The sequence below is a fragment of the Anser cygnoides genome, chromosome 16, assembly GCF_040182565.1.
Source record: "Anser cygnoides isolate HZ-2024a breed goose chromosome 16, Taihu_goose_T2T_genome, whole genome shotgun sequence".
Classification (NCBI taxonomy): Eukaryota; Metazoa; Chordata; class Aves; order Anseriformes; family Anatidae; genus Anser; species Anser cygnoides.
The window spans coordinates 5,978,168-6,003,875 of record NC_089888.1 but is presented as its reverse complement, the minus strand read 5'-3'; the positions used below and the strand labels follow the sequence as shown (position 1 = coordinate 6,003,875).

The window sequence follows — 25,708 nt, the reverse complement described above, 5'->3', positions numbered from 1 at the left end:
GGACTAGGAAAAACTAAGTGAAATAAATAAAATAGAAACTATAAGGCTGGGCATTTTCACACCTCATTTTTTTTGTCCAAGTTGTAAAGGAAATGTAGAAACAAAGGAAATGCAGATTCAGATAACTTAGAACCAGCAAACAAAGTCAAAAGTACTTCCAAACGCTTTCTATGATCTATTCTGTGAAAAAGCGCACAGAAAGTACTATTTGACTAACAACTGGCATGATTCACCAGACGTAGGAGAAGCCTCCAAACACACTAACCTGCTTCCAGCCCCAGCCAGCAGCAGATCTGAAGAGAGGAGTACTACGAGCAAGGTAAACATGACGTGAGCAGACCCAGAATACCCTCTTGGGTTACACAGTCTCTTCAGGGACTTCCTGAGCCGGAGGAATGATTTAAACCCACACTAATTTAGCGACGATGTAGCTGCAGCAGTCAACATCATCCCTAAAAATTAAGGTAGCAGAAAGATTTGGTACAGCTGTTAAATATACACATACACAATCACCATGTATGTAATGGATATAATCTGTATTCAAAGATTTTGAATGTACAAAAATTGTTATATAAAAAAAAACAAAACAAAACTCCCAAACCCTGCACATAAAAACACAGCAGGTATTTTAAAAATATGAGGTATTGTTTCTAATCCATAGATTTTTTTCATGAGTGTAAACCTGTGAAAAAAATGGAATCAGCTCTCCCTGTTTTAGCTGCAAACAAAACAAATGTCTGTGGTTACCTCACAGACAAAAGCTAATGTAATTGTGTTCTGTCATTCTGTAGCAAATGAAGAGCTACCAGGAAGCTTTTTATCAAATGGATCACACCACAAACCAAACCTTTGTGAAAATTCAGAGAGGAGATGGAAGATTAAGGACTTGTTCCTTTCCACTTACAGTTAAAAAAGAAGGCACGTGTGAGAGAATAATCATCAGTATCCAAAAGATGAACAGAGTTCCAAATTGCTTTTTTTTTATTGTTCCAAAATTCCCTAAAGAAAAAAAAATATACAGAAATAAAACTCAATGTAGAAATACTTATGATGCAGGAAGAGACCAGGGTATGATTGCACAAAGGATGACCCGCTTTAGGTGATGCTGCCAGACAATTTCCTTCCCTGTTACATCACCATTAGGTTCCTTGTTAAGCCCATTTCTTTAAAAGTCACCCACAAAGGGCCAGTGGCATCAAAATGCCATATTCAGAAGAGGTTTTTTTACTGAGCACCCAGTCCAGGCTCTGCAGCTGTTTAAAAGGCATGCAGAGCAGTCCAGAGTGTCAGGGGTGGAAGTGAGTGCTGCCTTCAGAGTTATCATCTCTTGAAGCTACAAGGCAAGTAATTTTAACATATGGGTAGACACAGTCAAAGACCTACCAGTTATTAACATTTGTTTTTCCAGCTGTCTTGGACATAGACCTTTTTTAACAGAGTGCTGCAGTTCTTCTTTGTCTGACCTGCCTGGTCCACTCTGCAGCTTCCTACGGTCAACCCCGAAACTCTGCTGGATGTAAAAGAGTGAGTCCTGTCCTGGCAGAAGAGCCAGAGTCCCAAGGCACTGGCTCTTACCGGATTTCATCAATATCACATGCATTTCCAGTAAAAATCTCGGTAAATATAATCAACCTGATAAGTGTTTGTTTTTCCTTTCCTTATGAACTACTTTGAGCCATGCTGGTATGTTCATTCCAAATTCTGCTGCAATCACCTGTTTTACTACATCTGTTGTTGAGAAGGATGGACAACAAGCTAAATAGTCTAACGGACAGCAAACTCTAAAGAAAGAAAAATACAAATTTTGCATTAAATCATATTGAAAGGTACAGTCCATGTCATACTTTCTGTTTAAGACTTTGAGATTAAACTCTTCTGGTGTAATGGTGCCACCAGCAGATAATAGTTAGAACTGGTTTTAGCTGAAAAACAGATGAGAGACATTTCTCTGTGTAGGCTAGTTAAACTTCCAAAACCATACTCTTTAATTTCTTAAAATAATATTTTGGCAACGACATGGAGGTGAAAAAACTTCAAAATGTGATCTATCAGCAGGTAAAAATTTGGCTAGATACTTTCCTGTACAACTCTCTTTTTTGTTTCTCCATGATTTATAAAGATACAGAATTGTTTGTGACCGTGTGGGGTACACAAAGCAAGACCTCTGTAAACAGCTCCTCAAATACATTTACAAGAACTATCTGCATGCAAGTCATCCTACATCTAGTTCATAAAGTTCTTTAAAGGGAACAAGGAAACATTAGAACAGAAGGTAATTCTTTTTGCCTCAAAAAGGTCCCTATATTTTGCTCACCGTGACAAAGATTTCATGAGAAAAACGTGCTGCTCTTTCAGTCTACAGCTTGGGGCAGATCTACAGCTTTTTCTCCCTTAAACTTCTCTAGACAGTAAGTCAGCCTTCCACTTCATCACCTCCAAAACCACGATGATAATAATAATAATAATGAATAATACAAAAGCAATAACGCTTCCCTTATTTCACAGTGGTATTTTTTGTTTTGTTTTCTCTTTTTTCATTTTTTTTTCTTTCCTGTAATGAAAAATATGTAAATGATTACGAGCTACTCAGACACTGCAGTAAAGGACCTTCAAAATGCCGTGGTATGAATTTGTCCTGGCTTTCTTCAAATATAATTAGTTACACTGAGAAGAAAAAATCCATACCATGAAAATTTTATACAAGGAACTGAGATTTAGATCACAGTTACAGCAATGTAACTCAGCTTTCCTGAGAAGAGTTCCTCCTGATTGAAATCTTGGTAATTAAAGTACCAAGTCAGTTATCAGGAAAATAACTGAAAGCAAGACTTCCATCCGCTGACGTACAGGTTTTGAATACAGTAAGGCTTCTAGGAATTACATCCATTCTGCAATCCTTTATGGCCATGGCCTCTCACTGACATTATCTGAAGTGTGATGTGGCTGATGTGGAGCACCTCAGACAACCCCGCGGGGCTCTCATGACATAAACCCTCAGCCCGAAGTCACTGTCACCCGTTGTGCATTCACACCACTGCACCTGCATATTTTATGTCACAGACAAAAGGTCAAAAGCTTGCCAGCAGGCTGCCTGGCTTCACAGCCACACAATGCGCTGAGAAAAATAACTCCAAGGAGCTGCTTGCTGTAATTTCCTGCAATTCAAGACTATTTATTTTTAAAACTTTTGCTGCCAAACCCCCAGCTGACTGTCACACTTACCGAATTTTATCATCAGAACATTGTAATTTATTAGAGATCAACTCCAACTGGTTATTTGACTGTCTTGGTTTTAAATACCACTCAGCCCTTTTAGCTGCTCTGAATCCTTAGGGCTCTCTATAATTAATGTTCCTTTAGCAGAGGCAGTAAGGGGATGGTGTGTGCACAGCCCATGTTAACCCTTTGCTGAGACCACTGCGAAACCACACTGAGGGCTGTGTTTTAAAAAGGGGTTGAACAAAATGATCCACAGAACTGTTTCTACTTCTGACATTTGAAAATTACCCTTTTATACCAGTGGGCTGAGCATAGCCCCTAACTACCTAAGAGAGACTCCCAGCCACCTCCACTCCCCGAGCAACAGAAGGGTTTCGCCCAGCCTCACGCACATCTGCCACCTCTAACAGCTGTCAGGGGTCCCCAAAATTGAGCTCTGTTAAGCTTTTACCTGTAACATCGAGCAGCACATTAAAAAGCACCAGAATCTCCTTGAAAAGCAAAGATGAGGTTGCTGCTATTCTCTAGAAATTCTCCTTTGTTTTCAGCACAGGTAAGTGATCGAGCCAGCTTCTGTAGACACCTGAACACGCTTGAGCTGGCATCATGAATGAGGCCCTGCATCCCCAACAGCTGCAGCACCTTCTTGTTCTACAACCTACTCTGCAACCTCACTCTTCCCCACCTTCCTCATAGATGACCAAGAATGAATACAAAAATATTTCTGAGTAAATACCGAATTTTATTCCTACATCAGAAGATAATCTCCACTGCTCTTTAAGTCAGTATTATCTGAGCCCAGAGAGGTCAAATACCAAGTATTTGGCAAGAAGTAAAAACCTTCACACAAAAAAAGCCCAAGGAGTGAACACATATTCCTTTAAATGTTAACATCTTATCATCAGCTATCATCAACCTTCTTTTTTGGCTATATGAACTTTGCCATTAGTAGGAAAAAAAAACAGTCTAGCATAGGACAACAGCTACAGTCTACTCTTGGCAATAAATATTTACATCGGTGAGTTTTGCATAGTTGAGGGGTTCAAACGTGATCTCAGAACATTCCAATAATCTGTCGTGAAATAAAATTGCAGCAAAATTACTATGCTCAATATCTATTTATTAAGAATTGTTACTGCAATTGGAGTCCTGAAGGGGCTGTCCTAAGAAAGCTTTCTCCTTTCTAGGCGAACTATTTAGGGCAGTATCCTTGACTGAACTTCCAGCGTTCTAGCTAATTTGACCATGTTTGCCTTCTACCCTAAGCACTCCCAGCAAAAATAGCTGCTCCTATACAGCAGCTGTTTCAAGAAGGCAGTCTTCAATTTTTGCAATTCTTCTATACTATTTCAAGAAGATTTTTTTCCAAGCCTCTCACATAGCTTTTAGTAATGGCAGATATGTTTTTTGTAAGTCTGTTAATTCCCCAAGTACAAGAGCTTTGGGGAGACTTTCAAGTATATATTTGAATCAGAGACACTGAAAGAATTTTAATTAAATACCAAGATACATGGTGGGCTTAAAGTACTGCTACACATTTTGCTGAATGACTGGCAAAAAGCGTAAACTAAAGCATAATAATATCAACCTTTTTGTATGTTTTTTCTGGTAGTTCAAAAACAGACAATTCTGTTCTGAACTACACTTTTATAATTTCAAAGGAGTTTCTGCCAAAGTAAGCAGGAAATCATTGGATTTAACAGCTTGTATGCATAATCTACTGCACTAAATGAGTCCAAAACCTATAAACAATTTGTAGTAATATATAAAAAAGTTGGCACAATTTTTCTTGTGACTGTGTTACTACCTACTGATCTCATAACAGTAGACAGGATTAAATTTATGTTTCCAAGAGTTATATGATGTAAACCGCTGCGTCTCTGATAATGCAGCCTTTATCAGTTTGAGAAGTCTCATAGCAATTTAACTGAACAACAACAACAAAAAAATCTTACTAAATAAGTTGCAGTACAAGAGCAAAGTTTTATTATTGTTATAATACCTATATGGACAAGTACTTTAGAGAAGGGTACTTGTCTTTCCTACCACAATTCCTTGGAGTTTGAGCAGAAAAAAACATGAAGGGTAAAATAACAGTAAATTAAAAAAAATCTAAGGCAGTTTTCAGAAAACTGTACTCTGCCCTGGTCTTTGTATAACTGTCAGTAGGAAACAGGCCTCGACATGCAAACAATCCCCCAAGTGCATCAGAGAGGAACAAGTCTTTGTTTAAAGCAGTGCCAGGTTACCCCTGCACTTCTTTATTCTGTCGGCTTCTGGTAACCATAGAAAACTGATACATGAAGCACACTGGCTGCACGCTGAATGTACACGACCGTTAATCAACACGATTGGACGTAATGGGGGGTACTTACCTTCCTTACTAATGGCTGGTTAACAGGAATCAGTATGTAGCTTTTTTAGACCACGAACACTAACTTTTTTCAAAAACAAACATTTTGCTTCCTATGCCTTGGACATCTGGTTAAAGAAGAAAAAAAAAGGAAAAGAAATTCCCCTATGATCAAAGAAACACTCTATTAAAATAGAGATTGTATATGAATATACGCTTGGAACAGACAGTTAACTAAAAAAGCCTATGCTGAAAAGAACAGACCACTGTCAGTGATCAATACTATTTACAATTTCATTGTAAATGCAAGCCATAAAAAAAAAGTCATATACAAAAGAGTCATATTCAAGAGCAAAAGACATTCCTAGCTGCCAGGCATTATTGTAAATGTGAGTAAATACATATATATGCCAAGTTGGCTCTGATTCCCAGGCTAGCTGTGTGTCCCTGAGAGCATGGCTTAGAAGAGACCAAGTTTCATCACTTCCTCACTGCATTGCGAATGATCTCTGTATCATGCAGCACAAGGACTTTTGTAAGTTACTTATTTATTATGCAAGAGTACTCGTATTCAGGCAAGAAATATTTTCTCAAGTTAGAGTAATTTAAACAAGCATTTTCAGTTTCTAAACATAGCATCTGGCCGTGAATCTATTTCTTTCAAGGTATCCACAGGACTTCAGCCGGTTTCATAAGAACCACCATTCAGCAATCTGAATCCTGCTAAGTAAAGATTAATCTTTGATCAATGATTTCAGTGGAAATTATACCAAGCAGCTTTGTCTGAATTTGAGAACAGTAGCTATTCTCAAATTCAGGCTTGGTTTCGGGCTGGAGCCCCTAAGATTTTGTTCAGCTGGAAACCCCTCCGTGTACGCCCAGCAGCCCCGGGGCATGCTGCTTGCACAGGCTCGGGGTTCCTCCTTCGCGTGGGTAACATAGCCACTGGTGCTCCTGAAAGTTACATTTCTGTTTTAATGCATTACCAGACACATGAATACCTTTGAAATGACTTGTGTACTTTCTAGGAGATCACTTTCTTCTCGATTACAAGTTTCAGAAGCTAGCGCCAAAACATCTAAAATTCCTAACCAGCTGTTATGAGACTCATTTTTAAGTTGTAGCTCACGATTGTTAATCATGCATTAAACATCAGCAATTAATATGCATAAACAATTCATGTGCTTATGTCGCTTCTCATTCCCAATATAGATTTTCATACTAATGCTTAAACATTGCTGATTTCTGCATCTTGGGAAGGCATGGATTAAATAGCTGATTTTTGTGGCAGTGACGTTTTGTGTGTCCTGTCTATAACTGTTCACTCCCCACTGGAAAAGCTTTTTATATTAAATTGCAAGGAAGTCACTGAACAAAGTCAGGAAAATAGAATAAACCACTGTAAGGAAAAGATGCACCTTCAAGTTACTATGAATGATGTATATTTGCTGATTTATGCTGATTAATGTTATTTGTTGTGAAAAAACTACAGTTACTGTGTTCATCAAAGGATTTGACACTAAGCGGTATATTTCTGTCTAAATCACAACTATTTGTCTGTCTCAGAATGGGACTATTTGCTAGCCACCTGCCAACAGAAGAAAACATGATTGACTTAAAAAGTTAAGAGAATTTTCCTCATTTATATCTCATGAAGGAACTTTCCTGATTTAAGGCATAGGATGGAGCTCACTGTCAAGTATCTATATACAAACAGAATCGCTACGTAATGCTCTACGATAGGAGCTGCATCCTCAGGGTACAATTACAGCAATTATCTGGATGGATCTTCTCATCAGTAACCTTTGACTCATCTCCTACAAACTGTCAGTCTTCATCATCAAATGGGGAAAGCAACGTATTGTTTCTATTCAGTCATCTGCTTCTGAGAAAGAGAAAAAACTCTGCTATGAGGACAGCCTGCCTGCCCATATATATGACCTCCTGTAGCTAGCCTGCATCTGCCAGACGGAGTGGCAAGCCGCAGAATAACAGTAGTTCACTTCTATACTGTTCTTCTGTCAAGACAAAACCGGGAGGCACTCGCACAGACTTCTGCATTTCTCTCAGGAATCTCAAGACAAGCAGAAACAACCTTTTTGTATGCAAAGCACAGATGCATTGCCTAATCCTAAAAAAGTGCTGAATATCTCAGTCCTCCATGGAATTTGTTGGTTATCCATTATTTCTGGGACATAGCCCCAGTAGGAAGAGACGACTGTCTCAGGTCCCATCTAACTGTGATGAATTCACTGAACTAAAAGGATTTACTATAAACTTGCACCTATGCAAAAATGGAGCATAGTCTTACATTAGCACTATTATCACATTTATTATCACACAATTGGTGCTGAAATAAAACTGCTGCAAAAGTTTTGTTGGAGGGCATGGCCTGGAGGATACAGCCTGTTTTAAATTAAGCAATTTTAATTCAGAGTCAGCAATGCTAAGTGATGTAGGGATACATAACTCAGTTCCAAAAGAACATTTAATATAGGATGGCAAAGTAACTACTGCAAACATTTTTATAACTTTCATTTTATAGTGAAACAACTGATGAATTACTGTAACAGAACAATGGAGAATCACCTCGGCCTTAAAGGAAGGATAGCTTAACATAAAATTCTTCCAGAAAAAGGATAGCAGTTCTAAGGCTTAATTACAATCACCATTAGCTGTTACCTACCATTTGATTAGCTGGTAATAAAAGCAAGGCTCTTTCTTATCAAAGCAAACAGCGAGGTCACTTCGCATTCTTCCCATTAGCTGTGAATGTTGCTGTGTGGGCAGGGCAGGGATAGAACTAGTAATAGGCAGAACCTGAAAACCAACAAACAAACAAACAAAAAAAAGCTAAAAATAGACAAAATCATTTACAGAGGTAACTCAAACAGTCAGCTACCACAGGAGAAAGAAACTAAATTCGTCATTGTCAAACGCCCATTCAAAATGAAAACAGACTGAAGCAAAACTGTCAGAAAATTCTTTACCATTTTGTAGTGATCACACAGACCCATAACACTAGACAGAGTCCAAATGTTTCAGTGACTAACTTCAAACAATAGCTGGGCTGTTTAAAAGCACAACAACAGGGAATGATGTTTGCCTGAAGGCGTACTGAATTAATGTAAATTGCTTTCAAATGCGTATTCGGTTTCTCAAACAAACAAAAAATAGATATTAAACTGGGCAAGTGGAAGTTACTGTTAGAGCCACATAACATCTGGTCACCCGTACCCCAGTTGTCCATCAGTAAGCACACAGAGGCAGCTTACATTCAGTGTGAAAGACAACAAAAGGTGTGTCTGCTTGTGTTTAAGGAAAGATTACTCACTTTACTCTTCCTACTTTAGAAAGGTCTTAAGACTATTGAGTCTGCGTCTTTATGAGCCTTCCCAATTACCACCTGACTAAACTCCCTACGTATTTCCTCCCAGTGAGGTACTTTACTACCAGTCACATCCACAGCCTTTAGTCATGCTGCCACAGTGTCTTTATATCAGCCTAAGCACTGACCTTTAAGAAGCTATAAATGTTATTTCAATTTTAATTCTCTGAGTTTAATGTCTCTGGAAGTGATTAACAGCACTGGCTTAATGTCATTAGGTCCTTGCACATTTGCTCACCACCTTCTGCTAATGTAACTTAATCACTACATGCTGCAACACCCCTGAGTTTCTATTTCTAGTTCAGTGAGATTATTAAACTACTAATAAGCAGCAACATACTGCATCATCAGTGGGTTTCATTGCTCCTAAAGGTAAAATAATTAAGTCAGAGATTAATTTTGTTCTATTCTTCCTCATCTGTACAATGGAGACCCCATAGTTACCGTTGTGAGAAACAGCTAGGCTTTTTCACAACAACAACAAAAATTAATTTCCTGTCTGTTAAGTTTCTGTCGCACCAGTAACAGTAGATCTTCACAATTTCCTCAGTAAAGTATGGGTGAACAATCCTACCCAGTGAGAAGAGTACTGCAATTGAAGGCATCTGGTTTCAGTTTCCAGATGCTAGCCTCTTAGGTGGCTTTGGGGGTGTCACCAATGCCCTCTATGTACCTTGGATATTTCTGTAAATTATGGAAAGATTTACCAATGATAAATGCTGTGCTGTAGCTAGCTGTTAATATTTTTGGTGAAACAACAGAAAAACAACAAAGAAAACAACACAGATAAAGCAGGAAAAAAAAAAAAAAGGAAAGAAAGGGAAAGAGAGGAAATAAAATATTATCAGACCTTCTTTCAGCAAGGGTAAAAAGCCCACACTGAAGTTAGTTTTCCAAAATCAGATTGCACAGTATCTAACCTAGCCAGTCATTTTGGCTACATCTTGTCCAACTACCTCAGTACAGCCCAGAGACAAATCCAGCGTCTTACACTCTGGCTGTAGTCTGAAGGGTGCCAGATGACCCTCCAAGCAAGCAGGATCACCAAGCTAATGTGGGAAAGATGGGGGAGTCTGCCTCAAAGTACCTGCAAAATATACTAACTTTGCCTTAGGGGGAAAAAGGGGTGGGAAGAAGGTGTACTTACGCTTTGGGACAGGGAACTCTCACTGTTGCTTTAGCAGCAGAGTGACTTTGCTACTACGAGGCAGGTGTGCACACCCCGTCCTTTTTCCTGGCATTGGTGGCTGCACTTTGTAGTGGTACTAGAATTTATTAGTCTGCAAAGAAAAAAAGCTAGCAAGAACACTTTCTGTTTAGCCGTGACATGTGTAAAAAGATTAGCAAGACACCACATTAAATCAATTAGCAAGACACCTCATTAAGTCAAAGTACGACAAAATAATAATAATAATAAAATAAAAATCAAAGCATCTTTGACATGTATCACTTGTTCTGCTGGCTGGGTAGCTGTGAACCTGCACTGCCATCTACAGGAAGCGCCTCCTCTTCCTCCACCCAGCACAGCTGAACACTACCGTGACAGCAGGCATCCCAAGTCACAGCCCCACTCCCTCCTCACTTCCTTGGCAGATTCTAGGTTTTAGAACAATTCTTCACAATTTCGGGAGACAATTACATTCGAGTGGATATATCAAAATGTGCTTGCTTTTGCAGCATTATATGCACAAATTAATATTTGAGTTACTATGCTCCAAGGTCTCAGATACATTATGGAGCCTAATTAGTAAAAATGTACCCAGTGCAGTATTTTTACTCTCTCTGCTTTTATCTGCTGGGCATGGTATGTTTCATATGCCCTGCAGAAACGGTACTTTTCTTCTTACATTAACTATTTAATGCACAGACAATTTTTACTTGCAGAGGATGCTCAGAATGCATGCTTCCGTTTAAGCAGAAATCATCTTTTTCATATAACTGAATTATCTGAGGACACTGTTAGAGGCAACTACAGAATTCTTCAATATTATCTCTTTCATGATTCTTCCATAATTAGTAACTTTTAGTATTTTTAAATTGGCACCTGTTTTGTGTTTGCGGAAAGGATATTTAGTAAAAGTTCCTTGCATTTAAATATCATTGCCTTTCATGTGCTCACCTCAGGAAAGCACAAATTGACTGAAGTTCACACAGCTTTCAATTGTATAGAAATATTGAGGAAAAAAATTGCTTCAGATCAGTATGTAATTCTAGAATTGTGTGTGTAAATCTAGAAAAAAATTACACTCAAGTTTCAGCAAACCCATCTATTTCACATGCCTATTTCAAGACATCTTGAAATGATTCCAGGTCAGCTTTGCAAAAATTAAATATTGTGGTAATTAAGCAGAAAGAAAAATAAATATTCCAATAAATTTCACAGTTAGGCAATTTAATTTAGTGGCAAAAATACTTTCAATATATAGCAACATCAAATCTTAAGATATTTTATCTTATCTTAACAATGAATCTATTTTACATTGGATATTATGAGCCAAGTTAGTGAGTAGTACCCATAATATTCTTATCAGAGGAAAGCTAAGCATTATTTAACTGGAAATTTAATTCTCATATACTAAAAACTGAAAAAGAAAATATGTGTAAGAGCAAAGTATTGATGGCACTGGTCACACAAGTAATTCCTAAGAAGGGCACAGATCTTATGATAATGCAATCTTTTGTAAAGCCACGTACAGGATTCCCTGGGCCCCTGCAAGTTGTGCAAGAAGTGAACAGCAGTGTATACTTGCGAGTGTCAACAGTTTGAAAAGATTTCTGGAACCAGCACAGAAATCTCTAATAGTTGTGCAAGTCAATTAGCAGACTGAGTATTTGCAGGCACAGTATCTAAAGAGACATCTTCTTAGCTCTAAAAATTGAAGCTTCCAGATGAAGCGATCTGGAAGATACCAAAAAGATATTGTTTGCATGTAGCAAAACATTAATAAACAGCTAAATCTAATTATTGCAAAAAAATACACACTGCAGCTGTAAATTTCTCTCTAACCATACCATTACAGCCTTACCAGTGAAAACAGAAGTGTCAATGCTAATGTAAACTCAGCTGCTGATATATATTCATTAGATTCAGAAAAGCTTCAACATTTCTTCTTCTAACTATGTCAAATTTTATCTCAGTGTCATTGGCCACAAATCAGCATAGATATAATCTGCTATACCAAAACATAACATTTTGTGACACCCAGGCCTTAGATGTATTTCCATTCTCGTCTCTTACTCCATAAAAATCACCTGGAGAATCATATCAAGAAGACTACTGTGGCTTTCAAACAGCATCTGGGAAGCAGAGAGGCAAAAAAATGTCCGGATGCTCTGATCAGATGAAACAGTTGTTTTGGTGCTGGTGGCCCTGAAAGTGACCTCAGAAACATCTGACAAACTCTAACCCTGCAACAGTGCAGGGATTCAGCACTAGATCGAACAGACATGGAAAAGGCGTGATGTATGAGGATACCAGGGTCCTGCTCATGGCCTTTCCTAGCTGAATACTCCATATTGTGCTTTGCCTAGCTCAACAGAAAGGCACGTAAATAAATTAAGCAAATACCTCCTCTGGGTAAAATTTAGACTGTAAGGTGAAACTACTACAATATTACCATAAATGTGATGACAGGCTAAGGTTTAAGAGGATAAGAGTTAACTTTGTCTCTTTTGAGAGCTGCAAAGAAGATAAAAACATAAATGATTGTATCAGGAATTTGCTAATATAAACCAGAAAAGGTGTTCCTGTTACTGTTGTGGAGACCTTTCTGACAGGGCATCAACTGATGAATTAGCCTACTACCATTCTTGTCTGCCCAAACCTGAACTTATTCACTTCCTGGGAACCTTAAACTAATGACAAAAAATGAGAAATCAGAAGAAAGAGAAGGAAAGAAATTAACTATGGACCATCCTTTGTTTTATATTGAAATTTAAGCAACAAACACTCAGTGCTCAAGAGCTATCTACAGCGAGTAACCATGAGTAATTCCAAGTGCCTTTCTGATTGTACAGACGTGCTGAACCAAGAGCTCTGTAAATTGGCCTGGTCACCTCTGCAATGATCCTGGCAGAAGGATGACTAGCTATTTAACTCAATAGAATTTTTATGTTTGATCATAATCTGGTCAAAGTATGAGAGAAAGAAGAGTTTCTTTATTACGATGTGCTTTGTGATTAACACGCAATTTGAGTTCTGAAACTACAAATTTTTCAGTCTGGTCTGTATTAAAGCAGTGTGTTATTACAAAAGGGGTCTTAAAAAAAACTCACTATGGCTCAACTCAGTAATATGTTTCATCCACCTTTATAATGGCAAAATGAATTTCCAAAAGGGAAAAGAAAAAATGCATTTGTAAGCATTGCTAAGCATGGAGTTTAGGAAGATATTTGCAGGAGCAGGGGAACAGCAGTCCCAGAATGGGTACCTGAGCAATGACCCAGCTCAGATGATGAGAATTTCTGCTACACAATTCAAGACTGTTCTAAAGCATTCTTCCATTATTAGCACTTAAATTAGCTTCATTGTGAAACAGTAATTAAACAGCAGGGGAGATTCACTGCTTTAGCCTTTTATTCTTGATTCTAATTTACATGATTAAATTCTAACTTATTCGCTGATTACCTTCTTGCTTAACATGCTTTAGGTTCTCACATTTTTTCCTTCTGCCCTTGCTTCTTTTTCTGGGTGTAGCAGTTTTTGCCATCACCAGTCCACAATCTCCAGCATGCTTACACATTATTCTGTTAGCATAATGAAGCATAAATAAATGAATCAAATATTAATGTATGTAAGCACTTTAACAAACACACGCACACACAAAAAAAACAAATATGGTTCTGGCAGACAAATTTTGGAACGTGAAGTGAAAGGCTGACTTAGTCAACAACCTCCATAAAGCTCCTGAAGATTTGTCCAGGATACATATTAAAACTCTGTTTTAAAGGACCTTTGCCAATTTAGTGGATTTCACAGCATATTTCACAGCATACAGTTTTCAAAGAAGTGAATAATAATTTCATATTTTTCTTGCTGAACTGGTGCTAGCACTCTTTCACTTCAATTACCTTTTCAAGTTCTTCAATTTTTCTTAAAATTCATACGTTCACACTGCTTTTTAATTTGAGAAGACTACTATTCTAAGCATTAATGCCTTCTACATCGGATTATACAAACCAGTACCAGCCCCGAAATTATGACGTGGCAGGTATCTTCTACCTAAAGCGGAATATTATAAGGTATTTTATTAATCCACCAATCTAAGGTTTGTTAAATGCTGGTGGTCTTTAAGGTCCCTTCCAACCCAAGCCGCTCTATGATTCTATGACATAAGAACTTTTTTACCCTACTGTCTAGCACTCTTTTTCCTAGCACCCTTAGCAGGATTCCGTTTCACTGTGCAGACCCAGAACAGAAAAAACCTGTAAATGATCCAAAAAATTAGGTCCACGTTACGGGCCTTGGGGATGGGCAAAATGGCAGACTTCTCAAAGACGACTGAGAAAGGACGTAATTGGAAAGCTTTGAAATGAGGGCAGATGGAAAGAACTGTTTTAGTTATGTTCTCATGGCTGATCATTCACTGATACTATGCAACATACCCAGCACTTTCATTCTGGGTTTTACAGATGTATAAAGAGTATTTCTGACAGAGATAAATATAAAATGAGAATATACTTCTGTCAATCAGTTGGCCTAACGGTCTAACACACATTATTTTGGCTTGAAATCTCCCCCCCACACGCGCATCCTTTTTTTCCCCGGAGGTTAGGAAAAAAAATGTATCCTTAAGTTTCTGAAGTGTTTACTTGCTGCAGCATAAAGAAGTACTCTGCACTTCTATGGTATCTGTGTGCTGTACAATTAGATGACAGCAAAGGTAAACAATACAATTAAAGATATAATCTACTGTCAAAATCCAATCTTTTCCCAGAGTTGGAAAGTAACGTGATCCTAAATGTATTTTTATAGCACATAATTTGTTAATAAATGTATCACTTCAGATTGATTTTTTCTCTGACACTGCTGAATATCACAGTTAAAGCACAAATATTTTATTTTGTGCTCATCACAATGTCATTGAAATTGATTGCTCTTACTTTATACTTCTAAACAGTTCATATACAAAAGATTTAACAAGACAGCCTCAGATTTTTCTGCATTCCTATTTTACTGTTCATTTGTGAACCACTTGTCTTGCAAATAAATATAACTATGTCATTTTAGATTGTAGTAACAAATGGTTTTATCTTATTGAAGTAAATGTATCCCCAAAGCCAACCCTACCTTGCCGAATCATCCATTAAATATGCAATATTTTTTCAGTGAATTTAAATACCTGCTTGCATGTGTAGCTGCACTGATCACATTTGAATCTTTTTTCATCTCTATCAGTCTTCTTATGCTGAGTAAGAACATAACGCTCAGGAAAACCAGCTTCACAGTAACTGCATGTAATTGCCACTGCCATGTATGAATGCAGATTTCACAAGTGGACATCTGAACAGTTATTAAAAACAATTAATTATAATGGTAAATTTTGGATTTCCACAATATTTAACAAGAGTTAGATTGGGAATAGCTTTGAGTAATGCATTTGTTCTAGAGTAAAACACACAAAAAAGAACCTTCTCTATTCTCCGCAATAGGTGTAAAATTGATAAATAAATTGACAAACAAGCAATTTCTCAAATGATTTTGGATGACTAAAGTTCCAGTAAGACACTAAGTTTCCAGAAAAATTAAGCAGTTTAACAATTCAAATCCTTCTGAAAAGTCCAGTAATTTTCTGCTTTTACCCACACAAAAAGATTAATTTCAAAATGCTACTCAAAGTAGCAAATAATATAAAAATAAAAATTGCAAAAATACATGAACAAAGGAATTGTACGTATGTAGATAATTCAATTTCTACCTTTAAATACTTAATATATTTAAATGGGAGCTTTATTTGAAAATACAAATAGATGCTAAAGACATCTGTATATGCCCAAATATTTTTAATATAGCTTTTTCATACATTTTCAAAAATCTATATTTTTATCTAACTTTGTTGATATTGGTCACCTACATCACTTAAAAATACAGTAAATATGCTATATTTCTAATACACTGATTTCTTAATAAATCTCTAATGCTATTGAGAGTTGTACAAGAACGTCTTTTTCCTAAAGAGAAGTAAATTTACACATGAAATATATGTATGGTGATATTTGAATCAAATGTTCTTCCAAACAAGAATAGTTCAAAAATTTAGTACATGAAATCCCCAGAAAATTATGAGGGCTTGTATTGAAATAACTGTGGTTTGCACAAGGGGAAAACAACAACAACAACAACAACAACAAAAAAAAACCCAAAACTTTTAAACAGTATTATAATTTTAAAACAGTATTATAATCTTTAACATTTTAAACAGTATTATATTTTTTATTTTCAGAATCAACCTGTATATCAATAGTGTTTGATACTGATGACAAAGGAAAAAAAATATATATTTTCTGCATGTAGAATGAAAATGAATTTATACAGTGGTTTATTTTTTACATTCTGGGAGAAGACCTCAATTAGCTAAGAGACATTTCAGTTTATTGTATCACCTCCAATGTTCCATAACTGTTATAGAACCTGAAAATAATATTATTGTTAAAATCAAATTTAGAATTTTAAGAGTTTTTAATGTTTTAAGCACAGTAAAACCATCATCTGCTCAGCTGATTAGGTCAAACTTAAAGTTAATTTACACTTTACTAATTAATGCAATACATGTATTTCTTTAAATTATAAGGACAAAGTGCTCAGCAACTAAACACTGAACAATTTCAGACTAAGATGTAAAAGCTGATTTTCCATATGCAAAAAAATATATATATATTTAAGCATTCAATATATTTTAGTGCCTTGTATAGCTAGATGGAGTTTTTAAGTAGAGTTGAGAAAGAAGCAATGTGAGAGCTGAAATGGCTTCATGGAGATCTGGACTATTTTCTGTGGCTTTGAGAAGAAACTCCTCAGTATGACCTGGATGTAGGCTTTTCTGAAGTACCTCCTTACAGAAAGACAGAAAGTCACAAAGGTACCAAGGAAAGGAAAAAAAAAAAAAAAAGAAAAAAAAGAAGCTAAATACTTGATACTTTGTATTTTAAACAAATTAAAACATCAGCCACAAGATGTCACTACATCTCCTTGTAGGAGAAACCTGTAAATCAACAACAAACACTTTTTCCATAGAAATATTTTGTAATGCTGAAGTCACGTATATTTTATATCATTATAAGCAGTGAAAATTAGAAATACTTCATCCCTAATTATCTCTACATTCCCTTCCCCCCCCCCCCCCCCCGCCCCCCTTTAAACTCAGCCAAATCACTTTTTCATGCAATAAAGGTACTATAATGTGGACACTGGTATTTTGGCACATTTTCTCCATGCTTCTGTAGCACATGCATTGTCATGCTACCACTTCGAGTAAGTTTGGCCTGGTAAACATAACATCCACGTTTTTTTTTTTCCACCTATAAAATATTAAAATAATATATGCTTACAAGCTCTGCTTATTTGACAGAAATGCAGAATTCACACAGATCTAAACATCCAACAGCAACAGCCCCCAGAACAACCAAAATCTAATATTAACTGAAAATGCCCAAAAGGCTAAACAATTTTACTTGGCTGATTATGATGCAAATTTCCAGAATCTGCAAGTCAAACCGATGAAGCATAAAATCATTAAAATAATTCTAAATTATTAATCAGGATTTTTTTTTTTTAATTCGATCTTGTAGGTGGATATGATCAGATGTGCAAGGAGAGGAAATGAACAGCCGTAACTCCGTGATAAAAGTGATACAACAGTAGCCATTGATAATGGGACAAGAAAGGGAAATTTTTTCTTGTCCTTCTTCCCCAGAAAGTCACATCACACATGATTGTCATCAAAAATTACATCCACACTGGCAATTAGCAGAGTCTAATAAGAGCAGAGAGAAGCAGCAGTGTTGAGGACCAAACGTACATAGATTTTGAACTATGTTATCCAAGCTTTATTTTACATAAAGGAGCTTCAAAATACATTACAAAGAGTCAAGCTGTCGGACAGAGATTATTTTTTCTATTTAAGACTTAAGCAATTCACCCCAAAATAGTGCTATGTGTTAGTGATACAGTTTAGCACCTAATTCCAGGAATCCTAACTCCTACTCTAGCTCTCTGCTCTGAGACAGGATGAAAGTTCCTCTCTTCATAGCATCATTAAGATGCGGTTCATCAAGGCACTTACAAACTATGCAATACATTTCTTGATGTCAACTGTGTAACTAGTACTAACAAGTTTAAAGATTTGGATATTTCAGGCTAAACTATTCTCAGCATTCTTGTAGTCCTGAATCAGTAAAGTGTATGTAAAAGCCTCTTTAAAATTACTAGCTGATTTTAAGGAAAGAAAGATCCATACCTTGAAGAATTCATAGAAGAATAAAGTTATGCTTTCTGGACTACATAACATTTCCAAGTTCTTATCACAGCAGTAATGAATTTCTTTAGAGAGTAACAAGTCAAGAGGAAATGTGCAGCACTTTCAGTTTTGAAAAAGATTTGAAACTGCAAAATGGCAAATATGTCATATTTGAAGAGCCTTTCCAGAACAGTTGTCTCAGCTCCCAAGTGCACTCTGTAATGATTTTCATGCTGAGACCAAAATATATTTTATACAATGCTTCGTACCACACAGAATGTGCAGCTAACACTTCACTTCAATAATAGCAAACAAAAACACTTTATTGTTATTTATTCATTGTGGATTCATGCCCACACAATAGAACTTTGTTAGCTTTATTAAAGCGGCTCAAGTGTGCTTCCTATAAACACAGTAACTAAACCAAGGGACACTAACAATTGGCACAATATCCATACTTTAAACAACCTCCACCGACATACGTTAATATCCAGATACTATGACGCATGCATCCATAGACTCTTCAACTCTACTGATGTCATCCAATTTTTACAGTACATACATACAGATTCTAGGGAAACAGACACTTATCCTTTCCCTTCTATGACAGTCCTTGACCTCTGCAGCACACTTCTACATTCCTAAAATATTATAACAGCTATTTCCTGTTACTTTTATGAAGGTTCTGTGCGATACCTTGCTGACAGGCACTGGTTTTTGCCTACCACTCTCAGCCAGCAAGTTGGAACTATTCTAAGCTCATTCATAAACCCCTGAACACATGCATCTTGAAGCTGAATGGACTAGGAAAGGCTAAATAAATTATTATTAGGTTTATTCAAAGGCATTTTTACACAGTATTAACTTTGAAGTCTCCCTGGAGGTTTCAAATACTGCATTCTGTTCAAAAGACCATTAACTTCTAAATGCCATCCAAAATGGATCTCCTGAACACAACAGAGATGACATCAACTTGAACAAATAAATTTAATCATTTAAGGGTGAAGGGCATTCTTCCTTCTTTCAAATTTCCACATAAAATTAGCTTTAATTTAACCTAAACTTAACAATTTACTGCATGAATATTTCATAAAAAAATTCAACCTCACTGATAAATTTAACTTAAAATATGTTATCTAAAAATGAACTACAAATATTATGCAGTCAACTTTTTACCTTTTTTTCTGATGTGGAGCAGTCATTTGAGATTTTAGATGCTTGGGTTTTCTTGGAACTTTCCTGCTTCATCATGTGAGTCTGACAAATCATCTCTGGCTTTACAGCTCAGGCCCTTTGCTTCCCCAACAGCAAAAAAATTTCCTTTCCTCCCTCCTCTGGGGTCAGTTGCTGTACCTTATTTTCAAATGCAACGGCATCATTATCTCTGTCAATCTATTTAAATAAGAAACAGTTTTTCAACTTCCTTAATCAAAAGTTGCAAGTGGCAAAATAACTGAGCTATCAACAACAAGCAACCCACTAACTCATTTTAATCCTACATAGCATGGACAAAACTGCAACAAAAAATCACATTTAACATTCAGCAGCTTATCTGGGTGCTGAAGAATTACTAAAATTGAGACCTAGCTCTTCAAAATTTATCAAGTTTCGGAGCATCTTTTTGAGATTTTTTCAGTACATTTGCCTTTTAAATGAAAAGGACAAGAAGATTTTTTTTTTTTTTGCCTTTGTCTTATGGCATGATATCATGTCATAAGGTCATGATAGTTTTTTTTAGTTGGTAAGTTTAGATATGATCATACCTCAGAAACTATCTAGGGTTGCCTTCATGGCCTACCTCTAAAGGCCGATGCCTGAGGGATGGCAGAGAGCCAGGCTCCTCGTGTGGCGAACTGGTGGCACAGCCCTGCAGCCAGACTGTGAAAGCAGCCTGATGTTTTGTCACAACATGTCCCAAGTGAAGATCTCTCAGTCTTAATTGCAGGCCCTTAACCTTCTGCTCCTGCTCAGCTGGAGACCGCAGGGCTGAGCTCAATTGGTTTCCCCACTTTCAAAATATTTAAAGCAATTCCCCTGTTTCTCATATGGAAATACTTCAGCCTGGGTCTCACGTTGCTGGAGTGCTCCTTAAGAGCTGGCTGACGGCTAGTACTGCAGCATCTCTTACATGTGGATCTTGAGTATTTTGCAAAATCGACTGAAGTGCATTTGCAGAGGCAGTAGAGCAGTATGTAAGCATCATTGTACTATACTTTAGGTCAGGATTGGTTATTCAAGGAGAACAAGAAGTTTTACATTTAAGAGTTCTCCAAAGGTATTGTAAAAATATCTTTGAGGTAAACTTGCAAGATTTGAGACACTAACATTTAATCTTGTGTACCCTTCTAGAACAGCAATTTCCAACTCATATCATTAGTACAAAGTAGTAGCAAATGCTCCTTGTCTGTTTAGCTGTACTGTTCCATCAGACAAGGTGGTATTTTGCCCAGTGGCTATATTATACCGTGTTTTTCACAGTATAGTTAGCACTGCTGCATATCCAGGAGCCATGTGTACCCTTTTCCACAGAATTTGGCCCGGACATTTTTGTGTTTTGGGTGCCTAAGGTAGCAGGCACCATTGGAAGAGCCAGTGATCCAGATTACTGCAAAAGTTGTAGCCATGAAAAGTAACTCAGTGGGGTCATTATAACAAGTTGTAAGGACGACAAATTAAAAGCTTCACATCTTGAAAAACGAATCTCATGACAAGCCTGATTTGAGGTCATTGACCTTACTTATCTTCAGAGACAGCAGGTTCCTGTAATTACCATAAGTACCCTTAACAACAACTACTCCTATCTACGATTCTGCAGGCTCCTAAATGCAAGAATAATATTTTTATTTTTTTTTTACACTTAACTGCAAATTAGTCATGACTAGTATGTTACATTGAATCAACACAAATCCAAAGCAATTATTTAAGGGAGAATATGCATTCCAGCAATTTAGGGCTAATATTTCAACATAGTTACCACGTTATTTGTAATCTACAAAATCTGTGGGCTCTCAAAACCAGAGAACTGGATGCAGAATACACTATACATACATATAATTATGCTGCTGGTGACTGTAGCTGGAGATTATACTTCTTATGCACTGCTCAGTCTTTTCAAGTTGCTACGTATACCATGCCATTATGATAGTTGAATGGCACTGAAGAAAAAAGTTGTTATAACAATATATCCTCCTTTAGGTCATTAAAATGAGTTTCTCTGCATTTGAACAGTCATCAGGATCCAAGAGCTGTCCTGCCTTGTACTTCTGCTTTATTAATACCAGCACCATCCACGAAGCTACAGTTAAAGGTCTTTAATTATTTCCATTATAAACTGATATTTTCAAGGTTTTATAACTCAAGGATTGTAAAGTGAAGGGCAGAATAGTCCTTCAGTTCATTTATGTTGAATTTAAAAGAGCCACTTGGATCAGGAATCTTCAAACTAAAGCACCTCCTTATTATGTTTTGACATAACAGGTTAACAGCTCCGCAATGGCTGTTATGGTATATTGTGTATGCAATCTCCAGTTACCAAATACTGCCTACTGCATCTCTAGCTGCAATCAGACTTCTACCCACTCCTCTACAGGGACTATTTCTTTCTAACATATCAATAGTATGCATTAAACATCTCGCATGAGAATAGAGTACCTTTTTATTTTATTTTAAGTTGTAGTGATATTTGGTGGGGTAAACATACTTACTACAAATTATTTTTATAGGAATATTTTAAAAGGAATATAAAGACATTCCATTTGCAAGGATTTTAATTTATACCAGTTCTCTTGTGCTAAAATAATGTTACATAAACAAACAAAATTCAGCCACAAAATTGCACATAAGTTCTTGATAAGAATTTAGCAGTGCATGAAGGTGAATACGTGGATGAACAAAAATCCTAAATCAGCAGAGTATATTCTACCCTTGGCTGCACTAAGGAAACACAGCAAACTTTGGTCTGATCTGCATTTTTCCCCTGAGTATGAACAGATCAACGGACTTTTTTAATGAGTAAAATATTGGGTTATTTATTCCAATTGCCAGACTTAAATCTGAATAGTGCCTTTTAAAATACTGAAGATGTTTACTGCTTGTTATATGCAGCTGACTCTTTATAAAAGCTTCATTATGATGTAACATAAAGCATATTTGACCCTGAAGGTAGTTCAAAATCTTCAGTTTCACTCTCTTCCTGTGTTTTAGAAAATCATTTCAGATAGCTTTAGAGGCTGTATAATGAGCCTTTATTGCGTATGTTTTGCACCTCCATCTTCGTATCAGAGGTCCTGAACCACCATCCTCTGATGCCAACAGAAAGATTGCCATCGATTTAAATGGGTTTGGAATTAGGCCCAGGATAGATAACCATGTGAAGCAATAATGGTGTGATTTATTTACACATTTCTGACCTGTCCAAAAAACTCCGAGTAAATCAAGACTGTTGTTGTACACTTGAAAAAAAGAGAAAAAAGAGAGAGAGAGAGAGAGAGAGAGAGCAAAGCAAAAAGCCAAATAAATAAACCCCACTTTAACCTCACATGTTCATAATCATTCCATTTTATGATATTCCTTCTCGTAGCTGAAAACTCCATTCTTCTCTGGAACATGACTCCTGTTAGTCTACTAGGAAACCCAGTTTTTGTTGTGACTTATTTTGACAGTTTTAATATCATTTTCCACCTGTCATCTGGAAAGTTTTCCATTTTCACTTTCCTCCAATGTCTCAATTTTGTTTCCAAGTGTATGTCGTATTCACACTGCACCTGTCAGAGTGGTATCTCTGTGCCTTAACATTGGTCTGAAAACATGCACGCCTTTACTTTTGCTCTTACACCAGGGACAATTGCTACCTTCATCACCTGTTTTGCAGTGCAATCTTGCTCCTATGAATAATGATAGCAGTAAATAACTATCTCTACACCATCACTCATTTCAGAGAAAATTAGTAAATTTTTATGATCTTCTAATTTATGTTGCTCCTTTAAATAGTGTTCCGTTATCAAGTTATACTCACTAAACGGTGAAATCCTTTCACTTTACTTTCTGGTGCTGTTGTCAACTTTTTCTTTTAGTGTTCCACTTTCACAATGATGAAGCACTACTTCAGAGAGCATAAAAAACCTTAATTAAAAAAAAAAAGTGTGACATCTAATCAGTGAGATAGATTAAAAAAAAAAGAATATATATTTTTTGGATGCTCTTCTAAGCAACTGAAAGTAGCAGTCAGAAAAAACTTAATGCTTCAGAGTGCTGGCCTAGAAGATTCTCAGGAGAAATTATACATTCTGAATTTCAGAAAAGATACTGATCACTTGGAAAGAAGACTATTATTAAAATATTTTAGCTTTTTCTTTTCTTTTTTTCAGACATCTGGCTTTGAGATGGGAGATGCAGTTGATTCCAGCAGACATTATTTAGCATTCTGATTTGACTTGGATTCCTCGTCTACACAAAACAGCACTAGACCCCTTATAAGCCATATAAAAGCTGGTCAGATCCAGAAACTTATACAGTCCTACTTGTATGTACAGCCCTACTTCTTTCTTAACTTTTTCTCCAAAGCAAAGGGAAGATGGGAGCATAGCAAAGCAAAGACAAATAGAAGTCACTCTGGAGGGTATTGATTGACTCGTGTCTGGCCCAGGTATCAATTACCACTTCTCTTTCTCAGTGCAAAGAGGAGGGTGAGGAGCGATGCAGAACCCTCTCAGAGGCACAGTGATTGCTTGGACTGTGCCATTAATGAACAGTTGACTTGATGCGGGCTGTGCCTAAAGCACACTGAAAGCCTTGCTTTGCTGTCTCTCCAGTGCTCCTCTTGGCTTTGAGAAGACAAATCTCCTCTTTAAATTTGAGTGGTTCTTGTAGAAGAACCAAAACAACTTCTATTAAGTTAGAGGACTTAATGCTTTTATGTCTTGCCTATGCTTTTAAAATCCTGCTCCATATTGTTAACAATTATAATTATATAGCACGACAAAAAAAAAAAAAAGGAAAAAAAAAGAAAAACAGGGCATAATAGCATACAGATGTGGGATATATAACAGGGGAAGCATTTAACAGAAGCTTATTGGAGCTGAAAGTACCAGGGGTGATTGTTCAGACACAAGTCAGGGAAGTGGTCTAAAAATATTGACCATAATTGCAATTTATCTATTAACTGTTTCATCTAGCATTGCGATGTATTTAGATCAAATTCTGCTCTCCAGTAATGCATGGTTTGCTGCTTGTGGCAGACAGCAGATCTGCGTGCCTGGGTCTGTTTGGAAGAAGTGTATTTACCTGGGAAGCATTTTACTTCCATTTCAAAAGACATTAACATCGTTACAGTTAACTACACCTCAGTGACTTCCTCTGTTTTTACAGAATACTTTTTAATCCAAGAGATAGCAAAGAAAGTTTTAAAGACAACTCACCTTAGTTAGTTAGTAAAGGTTTTTGCTGCTGTTTGTGTAAAGGTCAAAGAGTTAAGTTGAAGAGGCAGAAAGTTTTCCTCTTGTTTTGACTAAACTGGGGGAAACGTGCTAGAGCTGTGCAGAATTTGATTGCCAAACACAAAGCGAAGATACACAGTGAGAAAAGATAGTAAAGGTTTAACCCAGCTGATGTAAGAAACAAAATTCAAGGATGCCCGTGTTTCCTTGCCTTTATCACATTGTTAATCTTTAATCAGGAAAACAGTTCTGAGAAGAGCTCTTTGTGCACAGCTAAACAGGCATCAGTGCTTGGAAGTTAATGGGATCACCAGAGAACGAGACTATTAAATCATTGTCCTAATAAATCAATAAGTGAGATGTACAACCCAAAGGAGTTCAAATTCTGCTTCCACGTGGATATGCAGCAAGTGCACATTAAACCTTGCAAAATCAGCAGTAAGGAACTGGTTGGCAGGTTCAGAAGAGCAATGGCTTCCTGTGCAAGTTTTTTCCAGCTCAGATCACAAATCTGTGCAGGTGCTAAAGTTTCTGAGGATCCTGAATTGAGCTTGAGTATAAAAATCCAAAGAAATCTAGGATGGACTATGGAATTTAAGGGCACGTATATTTTAGTGTGGTTTCACTGACAGCAGGTGATTTACTCCTTGATATTTATCAGCAGAGAAACGTTAAATCTTAGTCTTCCTTCTGGCTAATGACAAATTGTCACTTAACGTCCAAAACCAGATAGCCCTGTGCCTCTCCATCAGGAACTTGTAACAGAAATACCTATACCAAGGAGCCATAGGTGTAAATCTTTTATGCTCCTGTAAGAATAAACAAAAGTCAGCTTTATAGTACTCCTCTTTATAATCTT

The 25,708-nt window shown here is 36.8% G+C and overlaps 1 long non-coding RNA gene across 5 annotated transcripts in view; it reads right to left on the bottom strand.

The window, feature by feature from the left end:
• Positions 1–24,939, bottom strand: part of LOC106042004 (uncharacterized) — a 36,830-nt gene extending 11,891 nt beyond the window's left edge. The window contains exons 1-10 of one of the 5 annotated variants that reach the window (XR_010825305.1): positions 24,832–24,939; positions 23,430–23,536; positions 19,592–19,807; positions 15,302–15,462; positions 13,588–13,706; positions 10,108–10,240; positions 8,259–8,392; positions 5,595–5,700; positions 905–999; positions 266–452 (exon numbers count right to left, since the gene is read on the bottom strand). This is a non-coding gene — a long non-coding RNA (uncharacterized lncRNA). Of the gene's footprint in view, positions 1–265; positions 453–904; positions 1,000–5,594; positions 5,701–8,258; positions 8,393–10,107; positions 10,241–13,587; positions 13,707–15,301; positions 15,463–19,591; positions 19,808–20,213; positions 22,377–23,429; positions 23,537–24,831 lie in introns of those variants that run through there. The other 4 variants (XR_007166433.2, XR_010825306.1, XR_010825303.1 and 1 more) reach the window with 4 other exon arrangements.
• Positions 24,940–25,708: the final 769 nt, after the last annotated feature.